Genomic DNA, 26,446 nt, shown 5'->3' with positions numbered 1-26,446 from the left:
CTTCAAATAAAGCTTGCGTCCTAAATGATAACCTATTCCCTATGTAGTGCACTTCTTTTGATCAGGGCCCATAGAGCTCTGGTCAAAAGTAGTCCACGATAGATAGATAGATAGATAGATAGATAGATAGATAGATAGATAGATAGATAGATAGATAATAGGGTGCCATTTGGGATGCACACAAAAAGTTCCATCCTCATAGTCTGACTGCTGAGTTAGAAATACATGACAAGACTGGGCCACAGCAGAGGTGCTATCCAAGGAATCTCTTCCTCTTTACCGTCAGGCAGGCCATTCTTCACTCCACACTACAGAGAGGAAACTATTTGCATCAACTAAAGCAACGATTTCTCTGCCAAATTGTCATAGTAATAATTTGTTTAATGTGGTGCGCTGCACAGTACAGCAAAACAAAATGTGCATCTATGTAAAAAATAATATGTATATTTTTCTGCATATGTAAGAATATCCTCTTGAGCTGTCGGTATCCTCCTGACTGGTGCTACTTTTTTTTTTTAAAGAAATGAAATATACTTCTCTGCGTCTCTGCTAAAATCGGGGTAAAAGATTCAAAGGAATGTGAGTCTTATTCAGACAGTACATTTAGTTACTGCTTGCTTTTCTAAAGTCTACCAAACCTTGCCTGCAGGCATGCCATCTGAGATAGTTAGACAAGCTCGCTAATTAGGAGGTTGAGAGATTAGGAACCTATGAAACAAAATTAGAACAGGACAAATCTGAAGGGGCACCTGTGCACACTTTGGGCATGACGCCTCTGATAACAATCATCTAGATTTGGCAGTATCTTACAGATACAGTATCATGGTGTACTGTGCAGGACTGTTAATTACAGCCAGCCTACTATACATATGGCATGCAACAACAGTAAGATGCCATTTCTGCTGAACTTTTCACTGCTTCATTTTTTTTTGTGTACTTCTGAAAAAGATGAGACACTGCACCATATGGAGAGAGAAACTGCAGTCATCGTACAGTCATCGTGCAGTCATCGTACAGTCATCGTACAGTCAGCGTTTCAGGAAGCGTGTTGCACAGCAATGGCTCATTAGCACTGGATTCTCTAAAAGACACATACCGGATTCCTCTCAGGAGTGTCATGAGAATCTTGGGTTGTACGGGAAATGTGTCTGGTGTGTGTGTGCGCACTTGTTTGAGGGAGATGACGGCCAAAGCTGGGCCAATTGCACGCCACCCTATGGGACTCCCAATCACAGCCGGTTGTGATACAGCCTGGATTCAAACGAGGGTGTCTGTAGTGACACCTCTAGCACTGAGATGCAGTGCCTTAGACTGCTGTGCCACTCAGGAGCCCATATGATCAGGACTATTTTATAAGTAAGAGAACATTAAACTTTTTTTTTTACTGAAAGATATGAATTGCCACAATTATGTTTGTTCTTCAAATTATGTATTTTATTCAAACAGAAAAATGAAGTAAATAGCCCAAAGTATCTTGAAACAAATAATTAAAGGTTACATTTAAAATCAAACAAATTGTGTGATGGGCACTTTTTCAATGGAAAAATGGGTCTAAAATAAACAGAACAGATGCTCAATTCATTTCTGTGTCCATACCTGTTAAGAGAAGAGCGAGAACAACATCAGTTAAATTAGTGAAAGAATTTCAACAAGTGTTTGCAACTCTCTTTGTGGAATTAGTGTCATTTATCCTAAACAATATTTTTTTAACAACTGACCCACAGATTTCTTGTGAAAGAATCTTGTAAGAATCTGCAGACTTCCACAGGCTTCAAGCTTCCCTTTAAGAGGTATTTTCTCAACTATCTGCAATACAGGTATGATGAAAGAATGAAGCAGGTGTTGGGCTTTGCTACACAGGAAGCAGCAGTTGACTATTCCATTGTCAACACTTTCATTAAATCAGCAGACCTATCTCAATATATTTGACAATACCATATAAAGTATTCATACCCCTTGACTTATTCAACATTTTTTGTGGTATTTTCTGAATTCAAAATGGACTAAATTGATTGTCTTTCTCACCCATGTACACATAATACCCCATAATGACAAAGGCAAAACATGTTTAGACATTTTTGCAAATATATTTAAAATGAAATACAGAAATACCTCATTTACATAAGCATTCACACCCCTGATTCAATACTTTGTAGAAGCACCTTTGGCGGCTATTACAGCTTTCAGTAGTATTGGGTATGTTTGTATCAGCTTTGCACTTCTAGAGATAGGGAGCAGTGGTTATCAGCAATATTAAAATCTTTCCACAGATTTTCAGTCTTTTACGTGCCCTTTTGCAAACTCCAGGCGTGCTGTCACGTGCCCTTTTGCAAACTCCAGGCGTGCTGTCATGTGCCTTTTTGCAAACTCCAGGCGTGCTGTCATGTGCCTTTTTGCAAACTCCAGGTGTGCTGTCATGTGCCTTTTTGCAAACTCCAGGCGTGCTGTCACGTGCCCTTTTGCAAACTCCAGGTGTGCTGTCATGTGCCTTTTTGCAAACTCCAGGCGTGCTGTCATGTGCCTTTTTGCAAACTCCAGGCTTGCTGTCATGTGCCTTTTTGCAAACTCCAGGCGTGCTGTCATGTGCCTTTTTGCAAACTCCAGGCGTGCTGTCATGTGCCTTTTTGCAAACTCCAGGTGTGCTGTCATGTGCCTTTTTGCAAACTCCAGGCGTGCTGTCACGTGCCCTTTTGCAAACTCCAGGTGTGCTGTCATGTGCCTTTTTGCAAACTCCAGGCGTGCTGTCATGTGCCTTTTTGCAAACTCCAGGCGTGCTGTCATGTGCCTTTTTGCAAACTCCAGGCGTGCTGTCATGTGCCTTTTTGCAAACTCCAGGTGTGCTGTCATGTGCCTTTTTGCAAACTCCAGGCGTGCTGTCACGTGCCCTTTTGCAAACTCCAGGTGTGCTGTCATGTGCCTTTTTGCAAACTCCAGGCGTGCTGTCATGTGCCTTTTTGCAAACTCCAGGCTTGCTATCATGTGCCTTTTTGCAAACTCCAGGCGTGCTGTCATGTGCCTTTTTGCAAACTCCAGGCTTGCTATCATGTGCCTTTTTGCAAACTCCAGGCTTGCTATCATGTGCCTTTTTGCAAACTCCAGGCGTGCTGTCATGTGCCTTTTTGCAAACTCCAGGCGTGCTGTCATGTGCCTTTTTGCAAACTCCAGGCGTGCTGTCATGTGCCTTTTTGCAAACTCCAGGCGTGCTGTCACGTGCCTTTTTGCAAACTCCAGGCGTGCTGTTATGTGCCTTTTTCTTACGTGTGGCTTCTGTCTGGCCACTCTCCCATAAAGCCCAGATTGGTGAAGTGCTGTAGAGACTTTCGTCCTTCTGATAGGTTCTCCCATCATAGCTGACTTTGAAAAGGCTTTTTAGAAATTATGACTGGAGTTTATATATAAATGCCTGGAATATTTCCATTTTGGAAAATCTCTTTTAAAATTGGTTAAAGTTATGTATAGCAACCCTAGGTGTAAAATAGTAAATAATGGCTACATCTCAGAAAGTTTTAAACTGTCAAGAAGAGTAAAACAAGGCTGTCCACTATCGGCATATCTATGTATTATTACCAGTGAAATGTTAGCTGTTAAAATTAGATCCAACAATAATATTAAGGGATTATAAATCCATGGCTTAAAAACAAAGATATCATTGTATGCTGATGATTCATGTTTTCTTTCAAAACCACAATTAGAATCCCTCGTCTGCCTCATAGAGGATCTAGATACTTTTTCTAACCTCTCTGTATTAAAACCAAATTATGATAAGTGTACTTACTATATTACGTATTGGATAACAAAATAAATGGAACTTTTACATTACCGTGTAGTTTACCAATAAAATGGTCTGAGGGGGATGTGGACATACTCAGTATGCATATCCCAAAATAAAGAAATTCTCACTCCAATACATTTTTATAGAAAGTTAGCAATGATACCAATGAAATGTTACCATGGAAAGGAAAATACCTGTCTATGTGGAAAAATCACCCTGATTAACTCTTTAGTCATATCACAGTTTACAGTTGAAGTCAGAAGTTTACATACACTCAGGTTGGAGTCATTAAAACTCATTTTTCAACCACTCCATAATTTTGACAAGTTGGTTAGGACATCTACTTTGTGCATGACACAAGTAATTTTTTCTAACAATTGTTTACAGATTATTTCACTTATAATTCACTGTATCACAATTCCAGTTGGTCAGAAGTTTACATACACTAAGTTGACTGTGCCTTTAAACAGCTGTCATGGCTTTAGAAGCTTCTGATAGGCTAATTGACATCATTTGAAAATCAAAAGAAAATCAAAAGAAATCAGCCAAGACCTCAGAAAAGCAATTGTAGACCTCCACAAGTCTGGTTCATCCTTGGGAGCAATTTCCAAACGCCTGAAAGTACCACGTTCATCTGTAGAAACAATAGTATGCAACACCATGGGACCACACAGCTGTCATACCGCTCAGGAAGGAGATGCGTTCGGTCTCCTAGAGATTAATGTAGTTTGTTGCAAAAAGTGCAAATGAATCCCAGAACAACAGCAAATGACCTTGTGAAGATGCTGTAGTAAACAGGTACGAAAGTATCAATATCCACAGTAAAATGAGTCCTATGTCGACATAACCTGAAAGGCCAATCAGCAAGGAAGAAGCCACTGCTCCAAAACCGCCATATAAAAACCAGACTACGGTTTGCAACTGCACATGGGGACAAAGATCGTACCTTTTGGAGAAATGTCCTCTGGTCTGATGAAACAAAAATAGAACTGTTTGGCTATAATGACCATCGTTATCTTTGGAGGGAAAAAGGGGAGGCTTATACTAGTTCTCTAGTAAATTAGTAAGAATGTCTCAGCCCATGTTCAAGAATGGCCTTTTTCAGATTACAACTGCTCACTTTCGGTTATTTGAAAATGAAATCATCTCCAAAATGTTGTTATTTTTTAAACAAGCCTTAGAAAGTTGCTTGCAATTTCAGTTTAATGCACCTGAAAAGACAGAACAAATAATACAACAAATTGTGGTTAAACTCAAATATACTAATTGATTAAAAAAAACTTATTTTTCAATACATTTATAAAAGGTATAATCTTTGTAAATTATATCATAAATAGGACTGGTGGAGTTGTGTCACACATGCAGCTAACACAGACATATGGAAATGTCTGCTCTACCCAAAATTACAACCAACTAATTGCAGCATTACCACAAAAATGGAAGAGGCACGTGGAAGATGAAAAAAGTAAGGAACTTGTCTGTCGGCCATGTATTAAAGACCAACAATGGATAAAGAAAATTGTGATAAGTAAAAATATATACCAGTTTCATTTAAGGACCAAAACATTTACAGCTGTGCCATATAAATTGCAAAATAGTTGGGAAGAGATTTTCGATGTACCGATTCCATGGCACATGGTTTATGAACTGATACGCAAAACGACGCCGAATTCAAAACTTAAACATTTTCAATTTAAGTTATTATTCAAAATTCTTGAAACCAATAGAATGTTATATATAAGGGGGATACAGTCTTCCCAGCTCTGTAGATTTTGCCGTGAGGAGGCAGAGTCATTAGATCATTTATTTTGGTACTGTCCATATGTATCTCGTTTTTGGTCACAGGTCCAGGAAGAATTGCAACATTCACCTAGAACCAACGCTGCAGATAGCAATACTGGGTGATTTGAAAAGTCGTAGTCAGTCGATCAATAATATAATAATTATTTTAGCAAAGATCTGTAGACACTATGATAATAGAAAGGTTCAGTACTTTTGTGAAGCATCACAGCACAGTTGAAGAATATATGGCAAATAGAAATCCAGAATGGATGGTGTCAGGAGATAGATGGGAGGGGTTCAATGGAGCTGAAGGGTGGGACTAATAACAACAAGATAACAAATGTAAAACATACAGAGTCTGTGGAATGTATATAGGTTTGTTACTTTTGTGAAATAGCACAGTTACAAATCAAATCAAATTTTATTTGTCACATACACATGGTTAGCAGATGTTAATGCGAGTGTAGCGAAATGCTTGTGCTTCTAGTTCCGACAAATCAAACTGGATGGACATCAGAAATAGAGAAAGGCCAGGACTAAAACCAAACAAAATATAACTATTGTAAAATAGATGTGTGGGTGTTGCTATGGTGACCAGTGAGCTGAGATACGGCAGGGCTTAACCTAGCAAAGAATTATAGATGTCCTGGAGCCAGTGGGTTTGGCGACGTATGAAGTGAGGGCCAGCCAACGAGAGCATATAGGTCGCAGTGGTGGGTAGTATATGGGGCTTTGGTGACAAAACGGATTGCACTGTGATAGACTACATCCAATTTGTTGAGTAGAGTGTTGGAGGCTATTTTGTAAATGACATCGTCAAAGTCAAGGATCGGTAGGATAGTCAGTTTTACGAGGGTATGTTTAGCAGCATGAGTGAAGGAGGCTTTGTTGCGAAATAGAAAGCCGATTCTGGATTTTGGATTGGAGATGCTTAATGTGAGTCTGGAATGAGGGTTTACAGTCTAACCAGACACCTAGATATTTGTAGTTGTTCACATGTTCTAAGTCAGAACCGTCCAGAGTAGTGATGCTAGTCAGGCGGGCGGGTGCAGGCAGCGATCGGGTGAAAAGCATGCATTTAGTTTTACTAACATGTAAGAGCAGTTGGAGGCCAGGGAAGGTGTGTTGTATGGCATTGAAGCTCGTCTGGAGGTTCGTTAACACAGTGTCCAAAGAAGGGCCAGAAGTATACAGAATGGTGTTGTCTGCGTAGAGGTGGATCAGAGAATCACCAGCAGCAAGAGCGACATCATTGATATATACAGAGAAAAGAGTCGGCCCGAGAATTGAACCCTATGGCACCCCCATAGAGACTGCCAGAGGTTCGGGCAACAGGCCCTCCGATTTGATACACTGAACTCTATTTGAGAAGTAGTTGGTGAATCAGGCGAGGCAGTCATTTGAGAAACCAAGGCTATTTAGTCTACCGATAAGAATGTTGTGATTGACAGAGTCGAAAGCCTTGGCCAGGTCGATGAAGACGGCTGCACAGTACTGTCTTTTATCGATGGCAGTTATGATATTATTTAGGACCTTGAACGTGACTGAGGTGCACCCATGACCAGCTCGGAAACCAGATTGCATAGTGGAGAAGGTACGGTGGGATTCAAAATGGTCTGGGATTTTTTTGTTAACTTGGCTTTCGAAGACTTTAGAAAGGCAGGGCAGGATGGATATAGGTCTATAACAGTTTGGGTCCAGAGTGTCTCCCCCTTTGAAGAGGGGGATGACCGCGGCAGCTTTCCAATCTTTAGGGATCCCAGACGATACGAAAGAGAGGTTGAACAGGCTAGTAATAGGGGTTGTAACAACTACGGCGGATAATTTTAGAAAGAGAGGGTCCCGATTGTCTAGCCCAGCTAATTTGTAGTGGTCCAGATTTTGCAGCTCTCTCAGAACATCAGCTTTGGGTGTTGCTGTGGGGGTTGCAGGGCTATTGGCCAGGGTATGTAATAGTCTGGTGGCCATTTAATTAATTGTTCAGCAGTCCTATGGCTTGGGGGTAGAAGCTGTTAAGGAGACTTTTGGTCCTAGACTTGGCGTTGCGGTACCGCTTGCCGTGTTGTAGCGGAGAAAACAGTCTATGACTTGGGTGACTGGAGTCTCTGACAATTTTATGGGTTTTCCTCTGACACCGCCTATTACATAGGTTCTGGATTGCAGGAAGCTTGGCCCCAGTGATGTACTGGGCCATACGCATTTCAATCTGTAGCTCCTTATGGTCAGATGCCTTAGCTGTTGCCATACCAGGTGGTGATGCAGTCAGGATCAGGTCAGGATGCTCTCGATGGTGCAGCAGTAGAACTTTTTGAGGATCTGGGGACCCATGCCAAATCTTTCCCCTAATCTGGAGGAACATTGCCAAGGTGCGGCTGTTTCTCTCTCAGGCTGATACAGAGACACTGCAATATCTATGCGCACGAGCTTGAAAGCACGAAGATGGGAAGGAGGACCAGAGGTCATTTTGTTACCGCTATAATAGATTTGAATAAAAAACAATATGTTTCCCTGCCCATAATTAAGCTACAGTATTTATCTGAGTTATTGACCTCACAATAAGCCATGTTCGAGTCATTTACATAACTTACATTAATATGAAGCAGTAGCCACCAAGATGGACAGCGCATGTGTGCTGAAAGTAGGCTAATTAGAGAAGGCCAAATTCATTAGTCTACTATCTATAGATTTTGTCAGTAAATTCCTTCAGACACCATGCAGTCCTTAAAAATCTCAGCATCAGTGAAGGGACGGCTTGTTAAATTAAAACCAGGGCTCGAATTGAGGGGGTATGTGAGGGAATATGAGGGGATTGTGGCTTTTGTTAAAGAAAATGGCTAAAAGCATAGGACTACCCCTTGTTAGTTTAAGGTTTTTTAAATGTATGGACCTGATATAACGACACTTTAGTGCGCAATCCTTTATGCTAGAAACAAGCTGTAAAATACAGGGTAAAGACATGACTCCGATGCATATAGAATACCTTTGGTTTTTCTGAGGCTGCGCTACAACCTTCTACAGCCGAGGAGACAAAAAAATGGACTTTGCTTGGGAAGTAATTTGTGATTCTGTCACTTTCAATTGACGTTCAACATTTCAACAACGTATTAAACAAAATACTAACTCAAAATCAGTCAGGAGCAAGCCAGGTAACCTCAGAAGAAACGAATATGTATTATTTAGGCTATATTATTATGAAGGCTATAGCCTGCCATTTGTGTCTCGATTCAGGAAACTAGGCATATTTTATAAATAAATTGTGAAGCATTTGTGACACGCTACGGGCTGATAGGAGTGTTCAGCATTTCAACAACCGACCAAGAAAATCACTTCAAAAAAATGCCTATAAATGTAACATTTAGGCTTTTTAAAATTCAATTCATTTTGTTTAACTTAAAATTACACTACCAGTCAAAAGTTTGGACACACCTACTCATTCAAGGGTTTTTCTTTATTTGTACTATTTTCTACATTGTAGAATAATAGTGAAGACATCAAAACTATGAAATAACACATATGGAATTGTGTAGTAACCAAAAAAGTGTTAAAGAAATCTAAATATATTTTATATTTGAGTTTATTCAAAGTAGCCACCTTTTGCCTTGAAGACATCTTTGCACACTCTTGGCATTCTCTCAACCAGCTTCATGAGTTCATCACCTGAAATGTATTTCAATTAACCGGTGTGCCTTGTTAAAAGTTCATTTGTGGAATTCCTTTCCTTCTTAATATGTTTGAGCTAATCAGTTGTGTTGTGACAAGGTAGTGGTGGTATAAATAATATAGCCCTATTTGGTAAAATGCCAAGTCCATATTATGGCAAGAACAGCTCACACAAGCAAAGAAAAATGACAGTCCATCATTACTTCAAGACATGAAGGTCAGTCAATCCGGAAAGTTTCAAGAACTTTGGACGTTTCTTCAAGATCAGTTGCAAAAAGCATCAAGCGCTATGATGAAACAGAGTTACCTCTGCTGCAAAGGATAAGTTCATTATAGTTAACAGACTCAGAAATTGCTTCACAGAGATGCTTCACAGAGATCAAGTAACAGACACATCTAGACATCAACTGTACAGAGGAGACTGTGTCAATAAGGCCTTCATGGTCGAATTGCTGCAAAGAAACCCCTACTAAAAGGACACCAATAATAAAAAGAGACTTGCTTTGGCCAAGAATCACGAGCAATGGACATTAAACCGGTGGAAATCTGTCCTTTGGTCTGATGAGTACAAATCAGAGATTTTTGGTTCCAACCGCCGTGTCTTTGTGAGACGTAGAGTAGGTGAACGGATGATCTCTGCATGTGTGGTTCCCACTGTGAATCATGGAGGAGGAGGTGTGATGTTGTGGGGGTGCTTTGCTGGTGACATTGTCTGGGATTTATTTAGAATTCAAGGCATACTTTAACCAGCATGGCTTCCACAGCATTCTGCAGCGATACGCCATCCCATCTTGTATGTGCTTAGTGGGACTATCATTTGTTTTTCAACAGGACAATGACCAAACACACCTCTAGGATGTGTAAGGGACAAGTGCTGCATCAGATGACCTGGCCTCCACTATCACCAGACCTCAACCCAATTGAGATGGTTTGGAATGCAGAGTGAACGACAAGCAGCCAACAAGTATATGTGGGAACTCCTTCAAGATGGTTGGAAAAGCATTCCAGGTGAAGCTGGTTGAGAGAATTCCAAGAGTGTGCAAAGCTATCATGAAGGAAAAGAGTGGCTACTTTGAAGAATCTAAAATATAACATATATGTTATATTTGTTTAACACTTTTGTGGTTACTACAGTACATGACTCTATATGTGTATTTCATAGTTTTGATGTCTTCATTATTATTTTACAATGTAGAAAATAGTAAAATAATGAGTAACGTCCAAACGTTTGACTGGTGCTGTATATTACTATGAATATGAGAATAGGTTGACTCCCATAGCAGATCTCAAACCCAGGCCACCAGCACCAGTAACAACCATCCTAACCACTGTCCCAATAAATTATATCTCCATGGCATATGCTTATTCAGAAAGTATAGTTTGGCCCTGTCCAGAAAATACCCTAACCCCTCCTCCCTGGCACTGTAAATCTGAAATAACTTGATAGGTGTAAGCAACAGGGTAAATGCACTTTGAAGTAAGTCTCAGCTCTGTCAAAAGTATACTCAATAAAAACTTGTATTGATCATTGTGATTCAGGAGTATCATTAAAGAGGTTAATGTGAAAATACAAAGAGAGTGTATTTGAAAGCTAGGAAAAATTTGTAGCTCAAAACATAATTTAAAAGTAGCTTGTGCTAGAAAAGGTTGGAGACCCCTGGTCTAGACACTCCAGTTTCATGGGCTTCACCCTTATGGACCCTTGTCAAAAGTAGTGCACTAAATAGGGAATAAGGCCTTATTTGGGATGCACCACTAGTAATCAAATTGACGCAGTCTGAAGTCTTCATAACATCACACAGTTACACAGTGATTGATTGGGTGAAATGCATTAGTCTGGCTTTTAGCTGGAGTCTGGACCACAACACATTATCTCATGTTGTTAGCGGATCTCAATAAAACGACTTCCTGCCATGCTGTCTTAATTGTCTTTTTCACCTTTCTGACACTGGGCTCCAATTCAATTTATGGCCATTTCCTTATGAGCGAAGATGTCAAGGGGTACATAAAAGGTCTGTGTTTTGATAGACTAGTAGTGGGAGACCATTCGATTTAGTCATTAATGAGTACATGTTGCGCATCTCAATCAGATTGCAGTCTGTACTTTTATGAATAAAAAGAGTCGCTTGTGTTGTGAGGCCAGGACGACTAGAGAAGATGTGTCTAACCATTACGCTACTTATAACAGGGTTAATGTAAATTGGTATCTATGCAGCAGGCTATTGGATTGAGATACAGAAGAGAAGTGCTACAGTGTGCTACACTATGCAGGCGTATGGATTGATACTGTACACAGAGAGTGCCTGTTTCGTTCCTCTGCCATGAATAGTACCTTTGTTCTCAAATAGTCCATAGAGAATCCTCTCGAAAGTCACCCACACTGCATTGTCAACAAGTAAGCCGCTCGTCTGCCTGTACAGAAATATTGACTCTCTTCCTCACATTGTGGTTCATGATCAAAGTCTTACTGGTGTAGATCTCAGGAACTAACTAACTCCACTGATCAATAATATAAAACGCCACATGCAAAAATATCAAAGATTTTACTGAATTACACTTCATATAGGGAAATCAGTCAATTTAAATAAATTCATTAGGCTGTAATCTATGGAAGAAATGGGTCATTTTCAGCTTCCAGGAATTGTGTACAGGTCCTTGCGATAATAGGCCATGCATAATCATGTTGAAACATGAGGTGATGGCGGCTGATGAATGGCACCACAATGGGCCTCAGGATGTCATCACGGGGTCTGAGTGCATTCAAATTGCCATTGATAAAATGCACTTGTGTTTGTTGTCTGTAGCTTATCCATGCCCATACCATAACCCCACCACCACCATGGGGCACTCTGTTCACAACGTTGACATCAGCAAACTGCTCACCAACACGTTGCCATACACACTGTTTGCCACCTGCCCGGTACAGTTGAAATTGGGATTAATCTGTGAAGAGCACACTTCTCCAGCGTGCCAGTGGCCATCGAAGGTGAGCATTTCAAATCAAATCATCAAATCAAATTTTATTTTTCACATGTGCCAAATAAAACAGCTGTAGACCTTACAGTGAAATGCTTACTTACAAGCCCTTGACCAACAATGCAGTTTTAAGAAAAATAAGTGTTAAGAAAGTATTTACTAAAATAAACTGAAGTAAAAAAAAATAACAATAAATAAATAATTAAAGAGCAGCGATAGAATATCAGTAACAAGGCTATATACAGGGGCTACCAGTACAGAGTCAACGTGCGGGGGCACAGGTTAGTCGAGGTAATTGAGGTAATATGTACATGTATGGTAGGCAGAGGTAAAGTGACTATGCATAGCTAATAAACAGAGAGTAGCAGCAGCGTAAAAATGGTCCGGTTAACCATTTGTTTAGCTGTCCGGGAATCTTATGGCTTGTCTTGGAGCTCTGGTACCACTTGCCATGCTGTATCAGAGAGAACAGTCTATGACTAGGGTGGCTGGAGTCTTTGGCAATTTTTAGGGCCTTCCTCTGATACTACCTGGTATAGTAGTCCTGGATGGCAGGAAGCTTGGCTCCAGTGATGTAATGGGCAATACGCATTGCCCTCTGTAGTGCCTTGCAGTAGGAGGCCGAGCAGTTGCCATACCAGGCAGTGATGCAACCAGTCAGGATGCTCTCGATGGTGCAGCTGTATAATTTCTTGAGGATCTGAGGACCCATGCTAAATCTTTACAGACTCCAGAGGGGGAATAGGCGTTGTCGTGTCCTCTTCACAACTGTCTTGGTGTGTTTGGACCATGATAGTTCGTTGGTGACGTGGACACCATGGAACTTGAAGTTCTCAACCTGCTCCACTACAGCCACATTGATGAGAATAAGGGTGTGCTCGGCCCTCCTTTTCCTGTAGTCCACAATCAGCTCCTTTGTCTTGATCACGTTGAAGGAGAGGTTGTTATCTTGGCACCACACCAAGTCTCTGACCTCCTCCCTGTAGGCTGTCTCATTGTTGTCGGTGATCAGGCCTACCACTGTTGTGTCTTCAGCAAACTTAATGATGGTGTTGGAGTCGTGCTTGGCCATGCAGTCATGGGTGAACAGGGAGTAGAGGAGGGGACTGAGTACGCACCCCTGAGGGTGTTGAGGATCAGTGTTGAGGATCAGCGTGGCAGATGTGTTGTTCTACATAGTAGAATAATAGTGAAGACATCAAAACTATGAAATAACACAAATGGAATCATTTAGTAACCAAAAAAAGTGTTAAAGAAATCTAAATATGTTTTATATTTGACATTCTTCAAATAGCCACATTTTGCCTTGATGACAGCTTTGCACACTCTTGACATTCTCTCAACCAGCTTCATGAGGTAGTCACCTGGAATGCATTTCAATTAACAGGTGTGCCTCCTTAAGTTCATTTGTGGAATTTCTTTCCTTCTTAATGCGTTTGAGCCAATCAGTTGTGTTGTGACAAGGTAAGGGGGTATACAGAAGATAGCCTTATTTGGTAAAAGTCCATATTATGGCAAGAACAGCTCAAACAAGCATAGAAATGACAGTCCATCATTACTTCAAGACATGAAGGTCAGTCAATAAGGACATTTCAAAAACGTTGAAAGTTTCTTCAAGACCGCCACAGGAATGGAAGACCCAGAGTTACCTCTGTTGCAGATGATACGTTCATTGGAGTTACCAGCCTCAGAAATTGCAGGCCAAATAAATGCTTTACAGACTTCAAGTAACATGCACATCAACATTAACTGTTCAGATGAGACTATGTGAATCAGGCTTTCATGGTTGAATTGCTGCAAAGAAACCACGACTAAAGGACACCGATAAGAAGAAGAGACGTGCTTGGGCCAAGAAACACGAACAATGGACATTAGACCGGTGTTATGGTGTGGGGGTGCTTTGCAGGTGACACTGTCTGCCTAGAATTCAAAATAAATCACATTCTTAACCAGCATGGCTGCCACAGCTTTCTGCAGCGATACGCCATCCCATCTGTTTTGGGCTTAGTGGGACTATAATTTGATTTTCAACAGGACAATGACCAAACACCTCCAGGCTGTGTAAGGGCGATTTTACCAAGGAGGAGAGTGATGGAGTGCTGCATCAGATGATCTTTGTAGTCTGTAATAGTGTGCAAGACCTGCCACATCCAACGAGCATCGAAGTCGGTGTAGTAGGATTCAATCTTAGTCCTGTATTGACGCTTTGCCTGTTTTATGCTTCGTCAGAGGGGATAGCAGGATTTCTTATTAGCGTCCGGGTTAGAGTCCTGCACCTTTGAAGAGGCAGCTCTACCCTTTATCTCAGTGCGGATGTTGCCTGTAATCCATGGCTTCTGGTTGGGGTATGAAAGTACGGTCACTGTGGGGACGACATCATCAAGCACTTATTGATGAAGCCAGTGACTGATGTGGTCTACTCCTCAATGCCATCGGAAGAATGTAGGAACCTATTCAAGTCTGTGCTAGCAAAACAGTCCTGTAGCTTAGCATTTTCATCATCTGACCACTTCCGTATTGATTGAGTCACTGGTACTTCCTGCTTTAGTTTTTGCTTGTAAGCAGGAATCAGGAGGATAGAGTTATGGTCAGATTTGCCAAATAGAGGGCGAGGGAATGCTTTGTATGCATCTCTGTGTGTGGATAAAGGTGGTCTACAGTTTTTTTCCTCTGGTTGCACATGCTGGTACAAATGAGGTAAAACAGATTTCAGTAACTTGTTTCAAAAAATTCTAAAATAAAATAAAATAGAAAAGTGGTGTGTGTGAAGCCCCTAAATAAGATCTGGTGCAACCAATTACCTTCAGAAGTCACATAATTATTTAAATAAAGTACACCTGTGTACAATCTAAGCGTCACATGATCTGTCACACGATCTCAGTATATATACACACACCTGTTCTGAAAGGCCCCAGTGTCACGCCCTGACCTTAGAAAATAAAGGATTTCTATTTTGGTTAGGTCGGGGTGAGCACTGCGTTGACCTCACATTTCATGCACCGTGTCTCCAGTGTGCCTCCACAGCCCAGTGCGTCCTGTGCCAGCTCCCCGCACTTGCCGTGCGAAGGTTGTCATTTGTCCAGGACACGTTGTGCCAGCTCTACGCTCCAGACCTCCAGTGCGTCTGCAGTCCAGAGCATCCAGCGACGGTTCCCGGTCCAGAGCATCCAGCGACGGTTCCCGGTCCAGAGCATCCAGCGACGGTTCCCGGTCCAGAGCATCCAGCGACGGTTTCCGGTCCAGAGCATCCAGCGACGGTTCCCGGTCCAGAGCATCCAGCGACGGTTCCCGGTCGAGAGCATCCAGCGACGGTTCCCGGTCCAGAGCCTCCAGCGACGGTTCCCGGTCCAGAGCCTCCCGCGAGGGTTCCCGGTCCAGAGCCTCCCGCGAGGGTTCCCGGTCCAGAGCCTCCCGCGAGGGTTCCCGGTCCAGAGCCTCCCGCGAGGGTTCCCGGTCCAGAGCCTCCAGCGACGGTCCACGGTCCGGTTCCTCTGGCGGCGATCTACGGGCTGGAGCTTCTGGCGACGATTCATGGGCCGGAGCTTCCGGCGACGATCCACGCACCAGAGTCGCCACCGAAGGGGGCGGATCCGCGAGCTGAGCGGGGTCGACGTCCCGCACAGGAGCCGCCACCGAGGCTAGATGCCCACCCGGACCCTCCCCTATAGAGTCAGGTTTTGTGGCCGGAGTCCACACCTTTGGGGTGGGGGGGGGGGGGGGGGGGGGGGGGGGGTACTGTCACGCCCTGACCTTAGAGATCCTTTATTCTCTATTTTGGTTAGGTCGGGGTGTGACTAGGGTGGGCATTCTAGTTTCTTTATTTCTAGGTTGGCTTGGTATGGTTCCCAATCAGAGGCAGCTGTCTATCATTGTCTCTGATCATATTTAGGCAGCTTTTTCCCACCTATTTGTTGTGGGATCTTGTTTTTGTGTAGTGCCTGGGAGCACTGCATTGACTTCACGTTTAGTTTGTTCTGTATTGTTTTGGTTAGTTTCATTTATTAAACATGTGGAACTCTACGCACGCTGCGCCTTGGTTGAGTTATAAAAAAATATCTGAAACTTTGAACATCCCACAAAGCACCATTAAATCCATTATTAAAAAATGGGAAACTAGTCAGAATTGAAGGAATGATGGATGGCGCTAAATACAGGGGAATTCTTTCGAGAAACCTGTGAGGCCAGTTGGACATACTGCCAAATTTTCAAACTTGACATTGGAGGCATAGCCATGGGAATGAGGGGTGCTGAGGGTGCTGGAGCACCCCTCGAAAATAAGGGAATAAAAAATATATTGAAAAAAAATACAAATAAACACGATTAAAATGCAATGGCTGTTTACTGTAATGGCAGACTTTAGGACCATGGAGAGCATTCCATGGAGAGCAGCTGCCAGCCTGTGCTCATTTTCTGTCACTTTTAGAAAGCAGAGGGCAGACAGTGCTATTTGCTTTGTCGGTCAGCTGTTTAGGCAGTGCGCCGATTGCTTTGAATTTGATGTTGGTATTTGAAATTGGCCTTGTAAGCCTTGTTGTAATCTGATAGCCAGGGGTTAATTTAATTTGGAATTGGAAGGTGGGGGGCCCTCCTTTTTGGTGACCATTTGAAACCAAAAACTGTTTCATTGTTATTAAAATATAGGTTGTGATAGCTGTAAGCCTAATTGTTATTTTCATTTCTTTGCCCAGTAGGCTAGTGCAATTTTAATTTAATGTAGGCCTATTGATATGAAAATAAACAACTGAACAATTAGCTATTTAGAGTATTTCCCCAAAATACATGTCTTATTTTTGGCTTCAAAGACAATAACAATTGTAGGCTATAACAAATGTGCGTTGTCATGCAGTGACAGAATGATAATTGAGATAATGCAAATATTTAATGATATCCCAACTAGGTTAACTTTAACTTCTTGCTGTAGGCCTACATCATCATCATCCTCTGCCTGCACCCCTACCTATAGCCTACCTGACTCTGGTATAATGCATTTCCACCTCTCACTCTATCAGTCTTACTTGTCCATCTTCCTCAATTAAAATGTGATATTCTAGCAGATCAATCTTGCTGGCAAAACGTCATTCAATATGGCCAAGTTATTTAGCTATAGTGTGGATGTAGGGCTGTTTTTGTACATAATGAGCTCCCAGATGCTGCGTAGGCAACACAATAATATCAGACAGAGACTAGCTGGTCTGGGGAAAAATGTTTGTGTTGGCTACTATGTTGCAATATTAATATTCTCAGAGCAGTCTTATTCCATTGCAAATAATGCAGACAGGCAAATACAAAAAATGAGCTGAGCATACACATAAGGAACATCTCTGAATGCAGAGCAACAATTTTGGTGTGGAGCGCTCGAGACAATCACAATGTACACTGTATGTGCCGTTACACAAGGGTGATTTCCTATAGCCTATTGCAGGGGGTCTGCAACCTTTTTCATATGAGTGACACTTTACAATTGATCCTACAATTTCTAAAGATCTGCGTGCCAGTTATCATTTTAATTTAAGCATTGTAGGGTACTCAACTGTGCCCACAAACTGAATAGCCTAATTCTAGCTGGCTACTAGACAGAGACGCTGTTCATTCAGCCACACCCCATGGAGCTCCACTATGCCTACCTGTACCGAGTGTGTAGATGTTTCTTCATTCCTTGGTTGAGTTTGTTTGTCTCTGTGTCCCTGTCGATTGTAGGTCTAAGTCATTCCTTTGATGCATAACTTTTATTTCAATGCATGTGTAGGATTTATCTAGCATAGTTTGCTTTTGCATTTAGCTGTTTTACGCTCTGGTTACTTTCACATTGATGTCGGTATTTGAAGTCAGCCTTGATAGCGTGTATTATGCATCTACTTCATGTTGCATTGTGTGCATTGTTCCACAAGTATGATGAGGTTGTACACGCCATTGTACACGCCATTCCACCGATTTTAAACCAAATTTATTGCAGTGATAATTTCCAGGGGACATTTTTGTTTGTTTTTGCTGTTCTCTCACCCCCCCAAGTCAGCGAACAAAAATGCAGCACATGTAAAAAACTTCCTTGGGTATGGTTGGAGGCGGCTTATGGTGGAGAAATGAACATTACATTCTCTGTCAACAGCTCTGGTGGACATTCCTGCAGTCAGCATGCCAACTGCACTCTCCATCAAAACTGTGGCATTGTATTGTGAGACAAAACTGCATATTTTAGAGTGGCCTTTTTATTGTCCACAGAACAAGGTAAACCTGTGTAATGATCATGCTGTTTAATCAGCTTCTTGACATGCCACACATCAGGTGGATGGATTATCTTGGCAAAGGAGAAATACTCACTAACAGGGATGTAAACATATTTTTGTTCAGTATAAATACCTTGTCACGTTACTATTATCATAAAGGAAGGTTCAGGAATTTGTATTTATTGCAGATGCATTTTGGAGTGCACTCCTTCAACACTTTATTAGTGGTCTGCTCTCTGTGTCTGCAGCCTGTAGCCTGTGTATTCAGACTGTAAAGCTTCCAGTGTTTTAACATTTAGTTGTACATTTCTCACAGTAATCATCTGGTCGTTTACCTAAACAGATTAGTTCCTCCTGATGTTTTATTCAAAAGATTTTCTCAGAGGCCTTGCTTCATATCATATCGCTTGCCGTTGCCTTGAATAGACATGAGCTCAACCACTGTCATATGAATAACACAAACCCCAATGAATAATACATTACAGAGGACTGTGTGTGTGTGGGTGAGAGTGGGGTTGAGTGGAATGGGGCCAAACAAACCATGAGCTCACTTTAAAGGTTAAAAACACTGCCCCCCTCTCTTATATACAGTACCAGTCAAAAGTTTGGACACACCTTCTCATTCAAAGGTTTTTCTTTATTTTTACTATTTTCTACATTGTAAAATAATAGTGAATAAATCAAACCTATGAAAAAACACAGATGGAATCATGTAATTATAAGGGCACAAGGCGAGAACCAGATGCAGACACAGGAGGCAGATGGTTAGAATCCAAGATGTTTATTAACAACCCAAAAGGGTTAGGCAACAGAATGGTCGTGGACAGGCAGAAGGTCAAAACCAGTTCAGATTTCCAGAGTTACAGAATGGCAGGCAGGCTCGAGGTCAGGCAGGTGGGAATGGAGTCCAGAAAAACAGGCAAAGGTCAAAACCGGGAGGACTAGTAAAATAGAATAGAAAAGCAGGAGCACGGGGGGAAAAAAAACTGGTTGATTTGAGCATACAAGACAAACTGGCACAGAGAGACAGGAAACAGGGATAAATACACCAGGGAAATAAGCGACACCTGGAGGGGGTGGAGACAATCACAAAGACAGGTGAAACAGATCAGGGTGTGACAGTAATAACCAAAAAAGTTTCAATATTTTTTTATTTTTCCTTTATTTAACTAGGCAAGTCAGTTAACAACAAATTCTTATTTTCAATGACGGCCTAGGAACAGTGGGTTAACTGCCTTGTTCAGGGGCAGAACGACAGATTTTCCCCTTTGTCAGCTCTGGGATTCTATCTTGCAACCTTTCGGTTACTAGTCCAACGCTCTAACCACTAGGCTACCTAACGCCCCAGATTCTTCAAATTCTTCAAAGTAGCCACCCTTTGCCTTGATGACAGCTTTGCACACTCTGGGTATTCTGTCAACTAGCTCACCAGGAATGCTTTTCCAACAGTCTTGAAGGAGTTCCCACATATGCTGAGCACTTGTTGGCTGCTTTTCCTTCACTCTGCGGTCCAGCTCATCCCAAACCATCTCAATTGGGTTGAGATCGGGTGATTGTGGAGGCCAGGTCATCTGATGCAGCATTCCATCACTCTCCTTCTTCAAATAGCCATGACACAGCCTGGAGGTGTGTTGGGTCATGGTCATAATGAAAAACAAATGATAGTCCCATTAAGTGCAAACCAGATGGGATGGCGCACCGTTGCAGAATGCTGTGGCAGCCATGCTGGTTAAGTGTGCCTTGAATTCTAAATAGGTCACCGACAGTGTCACCAGCAAAGCACCCCCACAACTCCAACTCCTCCATGCTTCACGGTGGGAACTACACATACGGAGATCATCCGTACACCTACTGTGGTTGGAACCAAAAATCTCACACTCTTCAGACCACAGGACAGATTTCCACCGGTCTAATGTCCATTGCCCATGTTTGGCCCAAGCAATTGTCTTCTTCTTATTGGTGTTCTTTAGTATTGGTTTCTTTGCAGCAATTTGACTACAAAGGCCTGATTCACGCAGTCTCCTCTGAACAGTTGATGTGGAGATGTGTCTGTTACTTGAACAATGTAAAGCATTTATTTGGGCTACAATTTCTGAGGCTGGTAACTCAAGTTAATTTATCCTCAGCAGCAGAGGTAACTCTGGGTCTTCCTTTCCTGTGGCGGTCCTCATGAGAGAAAAACCTACAATGTGATTTTCTGGATTTTTTTTCTCATTTTATCTGTCATAGTTGAAGTGTACATATGATGACATATGCCTCTCATCTTTTTAAGTGGGAGAACTTGCACAATTTGCCCCACTGTATGTGTTTTCTGGTCACATACAGGTTAACCCAAACAGGCACAGTAAACACAGTGAATTTTAAACAAAAAACATTTCAAACTTTTACAGTAAGTCCCAAACAGACACAGCAGGCCCGGCTCCAGTATAAACTGTTGAAGTGGGCAGTTAAAATCGACCAACGTAAACAATTATGCAATGTCAGCCTACCATAAATGTGTTTCCAATATGTACAGTTCCATTTGCATCCGTGAAAACCAGTAGGCTACCAAGAAAACCCTAATAGAATGTATGTATTACTATGATGAAACATACCGATAACTAGCTATAAGCTATAAGGCATCATTTGGGTTCTTGCATTGGAATTATATTGAATGCTGCTTATATCATGCTATACCACAATAAACATTAAAGTATAAATGCCGAGACCATTGAGTGCTTTTGACTAAGAAGTGACAGGTTGGCGTGAAATCTCTGCTGCGCTCAACTAGCACCATGGACAACACCTAACACACTAAAGCAAGGCCGTTGAAAAGTTGATCTGGCTAAGTCAGTCATCTTGCCATTCTATACCACCAAGATTTAGATTAAAAACCAACCAGCTAGATTGTTTACCTTTTCAGAAGAGTCGCAGCCCCCTTAATGTTCTGTGGAACTTCCTGAGTAATCGATCATTCCATTCTCCCCAAAATCTTCTTGTAAGATGCCCCTCACATTCCAGGTGGATTAGTTGTGCCTTCCTCAGGTGCAGCATGCTTCTTCTGTGCTGACTGAACGAGTTTGTCAAATGGAAAATAAGTTCTCACAATACATGCTTCAGTGCAATAAGCAAAGTGGAGTGGAGCAAAGTGGAGAGAGGTCCAGAAATTTGTTGCAGGATATCAAGTGGGGTCCATTTGTCCTCACTGTATCCGGAACGTGGGATTTCAGTCTGCAAAAACTGGTGAGCGACACTAAACTGAGCTTCCACCAAATCTGTTTTGCTTAGATCCAGCAGTGGTTTCACCTTTTCACATCTAGAAAGTCATGGCTCTCTGGGTAAAGGGCACAGAGGGCCTCCACCAGTTGGCTGTTGCGCTCGCTGAATCACTGACATTTCATCAATGACAGCATCCAACATGCTAAAGAATTGTCTTTTACACTCAGTCTCTTCTCCTCTGTCCTATTATACTGTCCACCGCGTACTGCTGGAGACTTGTACTTACAGTTGGTCGGAGGTTTACATACACCTCAGCCAAATACATTTAAACTCAGTTTTTCACAATTCCTGACATTTAATCCAAGTAAAAATTCCTTGTTTTAAGTCAGTTAGGATCACCACTTTATTTTAAGAATGTGAAATGTCAGAATAGAGAAAATGATTTATTTCAGCTTTTATTTCTTTCATCGCATTCCGATTATGTCAGAAGTTTACATACACTCAATTAGTATTTGGTAGCCTTACCTTTAAATTGTTTAACTTGGGTCAAACGTTTCAGGTAGCCTTCCACAAGCTTCCCAATAAGTTGGGTGAATTTTGTCCCATTCCTCCTGACAGAGCTGGTGTAACTGAGTCAGGTTTGTAGGCCTCCTTGCTCGCACAAGCTTTTTCAGTCCTGTCAACAAATTTTCTATAGGATTTAGGTCAGGGCTTTGTGATGGCCACTAATACCTTGACTTTGTGGTCCTTAAGCCATTTTGCCACAACTTTGGAAGTATGCTTGGGGTCATTGTCCATTTGGAAGACCCATTTGAGACCAAGCTTTAACTTCCTGACTGATGTCTTGAGATGTTGCTTCAATATATCCACATAATTTCCCAGCCTCATGATGCCATCTATTTTGTGAAGTGCACCAGTCCCTCCTGCAGCAAAGCACCCCCACAACATGATGCTGCCACCCCCATGCTTCACGGTTGGGATGATGTTCTTCTGCTTGCAAGCCTCCCCCTTTTCCTCCAAACATAACGATGGTCATTATGGCCAAACAGTTATATTTTTGTTTCATCAGACCAGAAGACATTTCTCCAAAAAGTATGATCTTTGTCCTCATGTGCAGTTGCAAACCGTAGTCTAGCTTTTTTATGGCGGTTTTGGAGCAGTGGCTTCTTCCTTGCCGAGCGGCCTTTCAGGTTATGTCAATATAGGACTCGTTTTACTGTGGATATAGATACTTTTGTACCTGTTTCCTCCAGCATCTTCACAAGGTCCTTTGCTGTTGATTTGTACTTTTCCAAAGTACGTTCATCTCTCGGAGACAGAACGCATCTCCTTCCTGAGCGGTATGACGGCTGCGTGGTCTCATGGTGTTTATACTTGCGTACTATTGTTTGTACAGATGAACGTAGTACCTTCAAGCGTTTGGAAATTGCTCCCAAGGATGAACCGGACTTTTGGAGCTCTCCATTTTTTTTTCTGGGCTCTTGGCTGATTTCTTTTGATTTTCCCATGATGTCAAACAGAGAGGCTCTGAGTTTGAAGGTAGGTCTTGAAATACATCCATAGGTACACCTCCAATTGACTCAAATTATGTCAATTAACCTATCAGAAGCTTCTAAAGCCATGACATAATTTTCTGGAATTTTCCAAGCTGTTTAAAGGCACAGCCAACTTAGTGTATGTAAACTTCTGACCAACTGGAATTGTGGTACAGTGAATTATAAGTGAAATAATCTGTCTGTAAACAATTGTTGGAAAAATGACTTGTCATTCACAAAGCAGATGTCCTAACCGACTTGCCAAACTATAGTTTGTTAACAAGAAATTTGTGGAGTGGTTGAAAAACAAGTTTTAATGACTCCAACTGTGCATAACATTGTTGTTTGCTTGGTGTTGTTGGTGCATCAGTGCACCTCAGCCTCACAACGCACTCCAACACACCGCAGACCACTTTGACCGCAGTGTAAAAATCTGTTTGCGTACGCCTGCAGTCATTTGTTTGGAGGATTGAGAAGACTTGCACCATGGTGGCTATAAACTGAAGGCCGGGGTCAGTCACCACCTTCATCAGCCCTGTAGCCTCCCGTCTTACTTCTGGGTTGTACAAATGCGTGTATTCTATGTCAGAGGAACTTCACAATGCTCTCACTTCTTTTAACAACCACTGACACAGTAGCCAGGGGTCCCCTTCTCCTTTGGCTTTGTTTGGGTAATTTGTCGAAGCCAATTTTTGATATCCATCGTGGCAGTGGCATATTAGCTGGTTCGAGCTAGCTAAATAGGCTAAGGCTAATAACACCAATGCTTTTTACAGCTAGCAAAGAAGCTAACTTAACTCTGTAGTGGTGGGGTGTGAGGCAAAGTGAGTGAAGCAGCATCAAGGGTAAACTTGAACCTGCTCTTACAAATCAAAATCAAATATTACAGGAGGCGTATCACGTTATTCACGTTTTTTCCCTACTTTTTATGGAAACCCAAAGGAGTCGTACCTAACCGCCCCAGGGGCTTTCCATAGCCTTCCTATGCACACTGCTGTGTGCTCTGGCCATTGTGCTGACAGCTGAGATTTTGCACTAACCTGCCACTCGATCATCAATACTTTTGGGGTATTTTTATATAACGACATAAAACTGAAGGGGCACAATTTCCAACTGTGGAGGATAAGCCCCCTTTGGCCCCCTCATGGAGCCGGGCCCGAAACACTTAAACATTTCAAATATTTTGTGTTTTATGTCCAAAATAGACACAGTGAACTTAAAACACAAATATTTGAAATCCTCTGAGTCTTAAACACACCAACAGCTCTGTACAGTCAAACAAAAAAGGCAGGAAGAATGGATATATGGAGGGCATAGGCAAGGTGTTGAAGGAAGGAGAGATGAATGGGACACAGTAAGGTAACGTGTTGGCAGGGTGTTGCAATGTGGGCGAGAGGGAGGAAGGGAAGAGTAGAGATGGAGGGGGTAACCCACCCATAATACTACAGTTTTCTATAGAATACTACAGTAATTACTATAGAATTATGTTGTAAACTGTAGTAAACTGTAGAAAACTATACACTGTAGTATATCTCGATCATGTGTAGTACTCGATCATGTTGTAGTATACTGTAGAATACTTTAGGGCATCAGGTAGCCTAGCTGTTAGAGTGTTGGGACAGTCACTGAATTCTCGTTGGTTCGAATCCCCTAGCCAACAGAAAAATCTGTACATGTGCCCTTGAGCAAGGCACTTAGCACTAATTGCTCATTTAAGTCGCTCTGGATGAAAACTTGTGCAAAAATGTGCAGTAAATACTACAATATTGTCCTTAAAAACACTATATTTTTAAACTATAGTAAATACTACAGTATTTAATTTGCACATACCCTTCTCATTCTCTTCCCACATATCCTACATTGTGCCACCCATAAGTAAGAAGTATGCACTGATCCTGGCCCATGTTGACTCTAATGCTTCCCACAATTATGTCAAGTTGGCTGTATGTCCTTTGAATGGTGTACCATTCTTAATACACACAGGAAAATGTTGAGTGTGAAAAACCCTGCCTCATTGCAGTTATTGACACAAACCGGTTCGCCTGGCACCTACTATCATACCCCATTCAAAGGCTTTTACATTCAAAGACTCTCCCCATTCACCATCTGAATGATACAAATACACAATCCATGTCTCAAGGCTTAAAAATCCTTATTTAACCTGTCTCTTCCCCTTCATCTACACTGATTGAACTGGATTTAACAAGTGACATAAGGGATCATAGCTTTCACCTGGATTCAGTTGGTCAGTCTACAGTATGTCATGAAAAGAGCAGGTGTATTTAATATTTTGTATACTCAGTGTAGACCATACATTGGGTTCCCTATAGGCTATAAAAAAATAGTAGAAGTGCTGAACTCTGTTTAGACCCCAATCCTACCTATCGACAGGTTATAAAAAATGTGCTCTTTTAGTATTTCTCCAGTAGGTTTCCTCAAGGAGAAAGCCTCTGCTTCTATGTCAAATGTAATATAACAAAAACACTATAGTAAATGCTACAGTAATGCCTGCATAAACACCACAGTAAATACTAGAGTATACTACAGTCCGCAAAAACTATCATCCAAGATGGCGTAGCAGTTAGACGTATTTGTCCTTCGTCGTGTCCCATGTAAAAATATTTGTATATATTTTTCTTCGCATATCATTTTATATTTTTCTAAACCCTTACTTCAAAATACTCTCCTGCAACCCGCCTCACCCAATGTGGTGTGAACCTGCATTTTCTCTAACGTATTTTTCTTTGCCTCTTACTGGAATCTCTCCAACATAAACTAGCCAGCTAACGGTCATCAGCTAACGGTCATCAGCTAACGGTCATCAGCTAACCTCCAGCTCGGAAAGCACTCGCCAGTTTGTACAACGCGATTCAACCAGAGCATACCGGACCTAACGTCCCCTGAATGCTAGCTGTCTAGAGCACAACAGATTGTTGGCTTACGAGGCCCATCGAATACATTCCGAAGCCACTAGCTAGCAGTCAGCTATCCTTTGCTAGCGGTCATCAGCTACCTTTATCCCGGACAACTCTCGCCAGTCTGTACAGCGTGACTCAAACCAGAGCTAGTCGGACTTATTCTTCTCAATATCTCCGGATTCCTACCGCAAGCTCCGAACCTATTTTTATTTATTTTTTAAACATTTTTATTATGATATTTTTGTGTGTTTTTTTTCCACCTGGAATTATAGCAGCTAACGACCCCTGAACGCACAGCCACTAATCTGTGGCCTGCTAGCTATCTAAAGCACATTGGACTGCTGGCTTAAGAGGACCTTCGGGACATATTTCTTCGGCCAC

General features: G+C 41.8%; 1 protein-coding gene and 1 non-coding gene across 2 annotated transcripts in view; both read left to right on the top strand.

The window, feature by feature from the left end:
• The window catches only part of LOC110499336 (carbohydrate sulfotransferase 8-like), a 98,994-nt gene that overhangs the window by 36,170 nt on the left and 36,378 nt on the right, over nucleotides 1-26,446 (top strand). The window lies entirely within an intron of this gene.
• Nucleotides 25,547-25,599, top strand: LOC118944147. The gene has a single exon (XR_005039453.1). It is a non-coding gene; the product is annotated as a U7 small nuclear RNA (small nuclear RNA).

This window comes from Oncorhynchus mykiss, chromosome 2, assembly GCF_013265735.2.
Source record: "Oncorhynchus mykiss isolate Arlee chromosome 2, USDA_OmykA_1.1, whole genome shotgun sequence".
NCBI lineage: Eukaryota > Metazoa > Chordata > Actinopteri > Salmoniformes > Salmonidae > Oncorhynchus > Oncorhynchus mykiss.
Note: the sequence above shows the minus strand (reverse complement) of the source record. Positions and strands in the feature narration are given on the sequence as shown.